We start from the raw sequence: 8,606 nt of genomic DNA, 5'->3' as shown, positions 1-8,606 counted from the left end.
CGTAGGTCCGGGAATTCTATGCCAACTACTGCACAGGGTCCCTCGACGCAATTCACCTACAAGGCAAGAAGATTCTGGTTACTGAGGAGGTCATTGAGCGTGCCTTTCACTTTCTGCCTAGGCCTAGTAGGAAGGACGCTTTTGAAGAGGCAGAAAGTGAAAGGAAGTTGATGACATTCGACTAGGATAAGGTATTGGCTGTGATTGCCAAGCCTGGGAGTTCATGGATTTATGGAGCAGACAAGATGACTTCCAACGCTGTCTCGGTCCACGCTCTGACTGTTGAAGCTCAGATTTGGCAGCAGATATTGGCCAATTATGTGATGCCAAGCACCCACGAGACCTACATCATAGATGACATGGCGATCTTGATCTGGTGTGTCCTGGAAAGTAAACAGTTGTACCTTCCACAGCTCATCAGAAAGAACATGGGGCGGGCTCACCATATTGGCAACCTGGCCTTTCCATGTATGATCACTGAGCTAGCTACAGAGGCGGAGGTTATCTGTCTGATCACTGATGAGAAGTTGACTATTGCAAGCAGCAAGAAGGTAATTCTGCATGGCAACTGGTTCGGACCTTAGCCGATCTCTAGACACCGAGGCAGACGTCAGGCAGCATCTCCTTTAAAGGTAGGGCCCTCTGATTCACCCGAAAACTGTCTCTCAACAATTTTATACCGGTAAGTGCACTAGATTGTCGTCAAGTAAAAACTCACTGTAGAGTAAGGTCGAATCCCACAGGGATTGGTTGGTTGGTCAATGTTAATTGGAGAATTGTGCTAGTTGAGCGAAATCAGATTTGGTTGAGAATTGCAGAATGTAAATAGGCAGGAAACTTAAATTGCAAGGAATTAACTAACAAAAATTAGATGGCGATAAAATAAATGGCAGAATCTTAAATTGCAAGAAATTAAATGGGAATGGGGAATTAAGCATGAAATTAAAGAGCAGAAAGTAAATAGAATGGGTAGATCAAAGATGGGGATTCATTGGGCTTTAGGAGATATTGAATTCTCCGGATTAAATCATTTTTATCTCTTCCTCAATCAATGCATTCATTGATCTCATTGGCAATCTTAGGTGATTAGATCTTAATTCCTTGGCAATCTAATCTCTCTAAGCATGAACAATTGCCCAATTCCTTGATTTAAGTGTTCATGGGAAGAGATAAAGTTTGGTAACTGATTATACCACACAAATTCATAGATCAAAGTATTGGTAGGATTATATGTCACTATATCCATCCAAACCCCAATCTACTCCAATGTGAGAAAGCATTTCTAGCATGAGCTCCTTATTCCTCTTTCAAGGTTCAGAGGAGATCCAATTATGAATAGTTTCTTTCCTAAGATAACTACCCAATTTGATGAAGAACGAAAGCTTTCTAGTAAAATCAAGAGAAAAGAAAGAAAAAGAAGATGAAAACTACTATTGATCCATTAAATTACAATAGAGCCCCCTAACCCAATGAAAGGGGTTTAGTTGTTCATAGCTCTCAAAATGAAAATTGGAATTGAAAAATACATTGCTGGAAATTAAAATGAACCGAAAGTGAAAGTGCAGTAAAATAATGGTCCTTTCTAACTTAAATTCTAAGTTATTTATACACTTTCTTCCATTGATCTTCAATCTCTGAATTGGGCTTTTGGCCTTGATGAAATTGGGTTGACATGGCTCCAATTGGTTTCCTTTGTTGTTGAGAAGAGATCTGTTTGAATTGCAAGTTTTGATGTTTCAAGTTGGAGTCAATGTTTGATGGCTAACGTTGACTCAAACGCCCTTCTTAAAAACTAGATAAATTTGTTGTCATTGGCGTTTGGCTCAACGTTGGAGGGCCAACGTTCTGCTACCCACGCGTGCGCGTGCTGTACGCGTACGCGTGGATGCAAAAATCCCATTTTCCAGTTTTAAAAACATGTAGAAGAGCATTGGCCTCAGCGTTGGACTAGCAACGTTCCCTCTAACGTTAGCCAATCCACGCGTGATTCACGCTTACGCGTGAATTTCCATTTTTCCTATCGATGTGTATGCGTCACTGACGCGTGGGCGTCGATTCAAGTTTCTCAATTCCAAATTCTGGGCTCCTTATCGCGGACATTGGAGACAACATTTGAGGCAACGTTGGACCTCCAACGTTCGCTCGGTGACGCGTACGCATGACCCATGCGTATACGTATATGGTCAATTTTGCCATTCCACGCGTGCGCGTGGATATAGAAATTTTCTTCTTTCACGCGTACGCGTCATAGACGCGTACGCGTCGCTCAAAAATTCTTTAGCTCCAGAATTGAACATTTTATTACAACGTTGGGAGTAACGTTGGCTTGCCAACTTTACCTCAAACGTGAGCACCAGCACATTATGCAGAGAATTGCTCTGCCTCCCTTCCAACGTTTGAGACAACGTTGGTGGTCCAACTTTGTCACCAACATTGCTACTCCTTTATCTTCTCCATGCTCCTTCTTCTACTTCCTCCCATGCTTTCCTTCACCTATCATCAACCATTACATGCATCAAAGCCTTGCTAAAGTAATGAGAATTCTCATCATTCTTAGCGCACAAGTAATTATAGCATAATTCTCATGAAATTGCATCAAATTAACCATAGTTAGATGAATCTAGGTATGCATGAATTTCTACCCCAATTGCTTGCTTATAACTCAAGAAAGTGCATAAAAGCTATTAAAAACCAAGAAAAAGGCTAGTAAAACTAGTCTAAGATGCCCTGACATCACAACACCAAACTTAAATCTTGCTTGTCCCTAAGCAAGCACTGAATTATTGAGAAGAAAGAATGAAACAGAAGGTGATGTTCATATCAGCAAGTCATTATTAGTAGTTCATGGGGTTTTATGCAGACAATGCAGTAACTCACTTCTTATTGATCTTTAGGCATAGACTGTCTCTTTTAAGCATCAATTAACACACTACTATGAACTCTTATTATTCACCCATCCTTGGTAATTGCTTTTCTTTATTTTCTTTGTAAACTTATTCTTTGATTTTAGCAGCTTAGTGTCATGTGTTGTAGCAGCTTCTTAGCTTACTTGTACTCAACACATATTCACTACAGACCCTTGGCTCACAATTCTTCTTAAGACATTGGTGCCCAGCACCTCTTTGGGTTACTAAATGCCTTATAACTAGGTTGCTCTTGATAATGGACTTTCGGTTGATAATCCCGGGTTAGTTAACCCAAGTTACCAAGTGTTAAAGCACTCCATAGAACCTAATCATCCAAGTAGATCCTGGTACAAAGACACCACAGGCATATGTCCTAAGGTCCAAGCTATTGGTGTCTAGCCTTATTCTTTGCTTTCTTCTGTTTTTGTTGCCACTTTGGCTTTTCTTTTTCTTTCTTTCTGTTTGTTTTTTTTTTATCCAAGGACTTTTATTTGCTAAGATTCATAGATAGCATGCTAGTTTATACTAAAAAGGTAGATAGTCTATCCTTTTATTCATTATAAGTGAGCTACTACACAATCCAATATATATACCACCAGTTACTGTTATTTCACTTCCTTGCCAAAAAGGAACTATTCCACTCTTGTTCAAACATTTCCTTTATTCATATTAAAAACACTCAGGGAGCAAAACAAGCATTTAAACTAGTGAAAGTGAAACACACACACCTAGGCTAGCATACTTATTGCAAAATTAAACATAACGAAATGTAAATGACTCAAACTAGAAGTAACTATCAAATAAAACAGACATGTTCTTTCTTTATTGAATGGCATAACCAAGGAGCAAGTCCACCTTTCATTTTTTATCTTGTTTGTCTTTCTTCTTCTTTTCGCTTGCTTGCTTACTAGTTTCTCCCTTGCCTTTTCCCTTTAACTTTGTCCAGAATCCAACTTTTTTCATTGTCTCTTCCACTCTGTTTTTGAGGCGTATTGCTTTGTCTACTTCTATGTCACTCCTTTCCTTGAAGTATTGATCATAAATTGAAAATGTTGGGTCCATACTATGTAGATATTCCGCAATGTAGTTGAGCTTGATTTGACTATTTATGTTATAATCGGATTGAACTCCATATCTTGCATCCTGAAGAGTCGTGAACTCCTTGAAAGCTCTTATATTATCAACTTGAAGTTGGGCCAGCTGGTTGAGAGATCCTTGAAATTGTAAAGCTTGTTCTCTTTGCATAACTAGAGATCTTGACTCAAAATCTCTCTGCTGGCTCATCATTCTCAACTGAAGTTCTTCTTGTCTCTCTTGAGCTCTCATGTATTGTGAATAGAATTTTTCTTGTTTCTCTTGAACTCTCATGTACTGTTTGGATATCCTTTCAATTTCTTCTTGCATCCGCCCCATGTCCATGTTGGTTTGTGGTTGGAATTGTTGCTCTTCTTCTTGTTCTGCATCTTGTTCTTCTTCCTCCCGTGGTTCCTCTCTCCTTCGCTTTCTTTGTGGTCTTCGACTTTGTTGTGCCTCTATGATATTCATCATCCTTTCGAGGGTCATAGGCATGCCTGGATGCAGCCATGTTGGATTTGCATCCTCCATTGGCACTCTGGCCTTCATGCAAAATCTCATAATGGGTGCTTGGGTAATGGAGCCAAGCTTCAGCAGAATTTTTCTCTGCAACCTTTTGAATATCATTTACAATGATCTCGTGAACTTTTATCTCTCCTCCCACCATTATACAATGTAGCATGACAGCCCTTTTCTTGTTAACTTTCGAGGTGTTCACTGTGCCCAAAATTGATCTCTTTATCAGCTCATACCAACCTTTTGCTTCAGGGATGAGATCTTCTCTTTTCAAGAATTTGTGCCCTCCTTGATTGTCCCTCTCCCACTCAGCATTAAACACACAAATATCTCTAGAGATTTCATCATAATCTGGGTTCCCATTCACTATTTCTTGGTACTCCGGCTCATCAAAATGTGTTGGCCTTAGTCCTAAGACCTTCATAATGATCTTCGGACTAAAATCTACTTCCACACCCTGTTCAAAACTCAAAAGAACTCCCTTATGATATTGACATTAATCCTGGTGATTGGTGAGGTGAGCGCTTCCCATTTTCTCTTTCTGATCTTGGCTTTTATTTCTGGGCATCCATCCTCAGGTAGCTGGAAAGGGATTTCTGGATATATCTTTTTGTCATTCATCCACCCAAGTTACATTTGGTGATACCATGATCTGAACTTCCATTGATCATAGTCCTTTTCATTAAATAGTTCTTCTGCTCACCTAACCATTATAACAAGACAAAAGAAGTAAGTAATAACAAGTGGCGGCAAGAGAACCATTAATATTTAAAGCTAAAAATTAGATTAGCATTCCTTATGCTTGTTTAACCAACCGTGACTCCTTTTGTGCTCTTATATATAGTCTTGGAAGACACCAAACTTAGTGTTTGGCTATATGGTTCAAAGTGTTACTTCCTCCAAGTATTGTCATTGAGATCTCAACGGGGTTAGTGTCACTTTTGGTTAAACTATCCTGAGAAACACTTTATTTTTCTATTTCTCCACATGAACTAAAAATTATAAACATGGTTGCACTTTCATGACTTTCAAAACTCAAAAGAACTTTGACTCTCATGCCTTGTTCTTGCAATATATAGAACACCAAACTTAATGTTTGGCTATATATTCCAAGAAACACATGCCAAAATGGCAATATGATCATCATTTTTGAAAGGTATCTTAGTGTGCCTGTAGGCACACCAAACTTAGAGTTGGATCATATGCTTCACAATATCATAGATAGTTGTCAAAACTGTCTATGAGAGCTTGAATTCATATTAGAGAAACAATTATTATTTATACTAAAGCAATAAAAACAAGAAAACTAAATCATGGGCTGCCTCCCATGGAGCACTTCTTTATCGTCATTAGCTTGACGGTTGGTTTACTGTTAGGGTGGATTGTAATGCCTCAAATCTTCTCCCCTCATAGTGAAGCTTTCTCCACTTGACTCCTTGATGATTTCTACATGTTCCAATGAAAGGACCTTTTTGATTGTGAACACTTGGGGTGACTAAGATGGAATGCTTGGAAGATGTGGTAGAATTTATGGATGGTGGATTGACATCACATTGTCTCCAGGAGAGAAACCTTATGTAGGAACCTTCTTGTTTCTCCATCCCCTTGGTACTTTCTTTCCCATTTTCCTCTCTTCTTTAAGTAGTGCTTCAGAAGTTCTTGTGTTGGAGTGATCTTTATTGATTAATTCCCTTGGTTCTTGTTGTTTTAGCTCTTCCTCTAGTATCTTTGGTTGCTTCTTCTCTTGAGCTTTTTGTTTATCCACCCATGAAAGCTCCAAAGACTTGGCTGGTGGTTCATTGCTGTTCTCCTTCAAAGAGCTCTCAATGTACTCTTTCTTTAATTCCTTGCTCTCTTGCTCAGACTCATATGTGGGCTTGAAGACATGGAAAGTGAGATGTTCATTATGTATTCTCAGGATTAATTCTCCTTGTTCCACATCTATCAGTGCTCTAGCAGTGACTAGAAATGGTCTCCCCAGAATAATGGGATGGAGGTAACTTTCCTCCATGTCCAGAACAACAAAATCAGTGGGGGAGGAAGTAGTTTCCTACTTTCACCAATACATTTTCGACTACACTTTCGGCCTGCTTCTGAGTTTTATCTGCCAATTGAATGATTACATCCGTGGATCTCAGCTCATTGATTTGCAACTTCTTCATAAGAGATAGAGGCATCACATTTATGCTAGCTCCTAGATCATAAAATCCTCTGTCAATTTTTGTCTCTACTATGGCACATGGAATATAAAAGCTCTCTGGATCTTTTTTCTTCATGAGTATGTCCTTCTTGATGAGGGCACTACATTCTTTGTTCATTGTCACTGTTTGTCCCCTTTTTAAGGTTCCTTTCTTGGCCAGCAGCTCTTTCATGCACTTGATGTATGTAGGCATCTGTTGGAGAGTTTTGATAAAGGAAATGTTGACACTGAGAGATGCAAACATATCTAGAAATCTTGAATATGACTTTTCTTTCTCACCTCCTGTAAGTCTCTGAGGAAATGGTACCTTTGGCACATAAGGTTTTGGAATTTCCTTCCTTGTTGATTCCTTCCTTTGTACAGATCCAGTTCCTTGTTCCTTTTTCTCCAAGTTGCTTTGGGAACTTCCTTGGCTATGCTCTGTTGACTTACTGGTATCTTCTTTTAGGATTTTTTCATTTACAAGAGTAACTGCCTTACACTCTTCCAATTTGACCTTCTTCATTTCCCTTCTTGAATTTTTCTCAGTGTCACTTGGAAAACTATCAGTGGATTTCGAAACCTGCTGTAAAAGATGTCCTACTTGAGATTCGAGATTCTTAATAACCTCCCCTCGGATTTTTATACTCCCTCTCACTTCTTCCTTGAATTTTTTTTATGTCGTCAAACTCCTTGCAAAGGTTTGCAAGCATAGCTTCCATTTTGGCCATTCTATCATCATCTTGTTGTGATGGTTGGTTGAATTGGGGTGTTGAGAATGGTTGTTGTGGTTTTGATAAGGTGGCTGTGAGTAAGTGTTTTATGTGATCTGGTATGGTTTTTGGTTGGGGTTTTGGTGAGTGGAGTTGTTATACTGGTTTGGATTATAGGGTCTGTGGTCTTGGCCTTGGTTTTATTGGTTTTCCCACCCAAATTTTGGATGGTTTCTCCAACCAGAGTTATAGGTTTTAGAATATGGATCATGAGCTTACCTAGATGAATTTCCAAGGTAATTAACCTCCTCCCAGTTAACTCCTTCTTCTGTGTCCAACTCTCCTTGTGGTGATGATTGAGTGTGGATAGCTGTAGCCTGATTCTTCTCCATTTGCTTGGTCAATTCAACCAGTTGCTTGGTGATCATCTTATTCTGGGCCAAGATTGCATCCATATGGTTTAACTCCATAACTCCCCTGTTGTTGCTTCTGTCTGAGGCATAAAAATACTCATTGTCAGCTGCTATCTCTATAACATCAATGGCTTCTTCAATGGTCTTCTTCTTGTTAAGAGAACCTCCAGATGAGTAGTCTACAGCTTTCTTTGACTCACAATTCAGCCTTTCATAAAATATGTGAAGTTGCACCCACTCATTAAACATATCAGGGGGCACTTCCTTGTCAAATCCTTGAACCTCTCCCATGCTTCATAAATAGTCTCACCATCCTGTTGTCTGAATGTCTGTACTTCAGTTCTCAGCCTGTTTACTTTTTGTGGAGGGTAGAATCATGTTAAGAATCTATTCACTACATCCTCCCAAGTTGTCAAGCTTTCCTTGGGGAACGATTCTAGCCATTTTGATGCTTTGTCCCTCAAAGAAAATGAAAACAATAGCAACCTATAGGTGTCAGGATGAGCACCATTAGATTTAACTTTGTCACATATCCTTTGAAATTTAGTGAGATGCTCATTAGGGTCCTCTTGGGCACTCCTTCCAAAAGAACAGTTGTTTTACACAAGAGTTATGAGCTAAGGCTTCAATTCGAAATTATTAGCATGGATAGTTGGCTTTTGAATGCTGCTACCACAGTTTTCTGGGTTTGGATTGAAGTAGGATCCAAGAACTCTCCTCTCTTGTCCAGCAGGGTTAGCCGCACCTCTTCTCACATGATTGTTCACCTCTCCTTCATGATGGTTTTCCCTATCATCCTCCATGG

General features: G+C 39.4%; 1 non-coding gene across 1 annotated transcript; it reads left to right on the top strand.

Annotated features, from left to right (window-relative positions):
- Positions 1-8,044: 8,044 nt before the first annotated feature.
- LOC112782004 (small nucleolar RNA R71) lies at positions 8,045-8,151 on the top strand. The gene has a single exon (XR_003192749.1). It is a non-coding gene; the product is annotated as a small nucleolar RNA R71 (small nucleolar RNA).
- Positions 8,152-8,606: the final 455 nt, after the last annotated feature.

Source organism: Arachis hypogaea, chromosome 19 (genome assembly GCF_003086295.3).
Source record: "Arachis hypogaea cultivar Tifrunner chromosome 19, arahy.Tifrunner.gnm2.J5K5, whole genome shotgun sequence".
Taxonomy (NCBI): Eukaryota; Viridiplantae; Streptophyta; class Magnoliopsida; order Fabales; family Fabaceae; genus Arachis; species Arachis hypogaea.
Note: the sequence above shows the minus strand (reverse complement) of the source record. Positions and strands in the feature narration are given on the sequence as shown.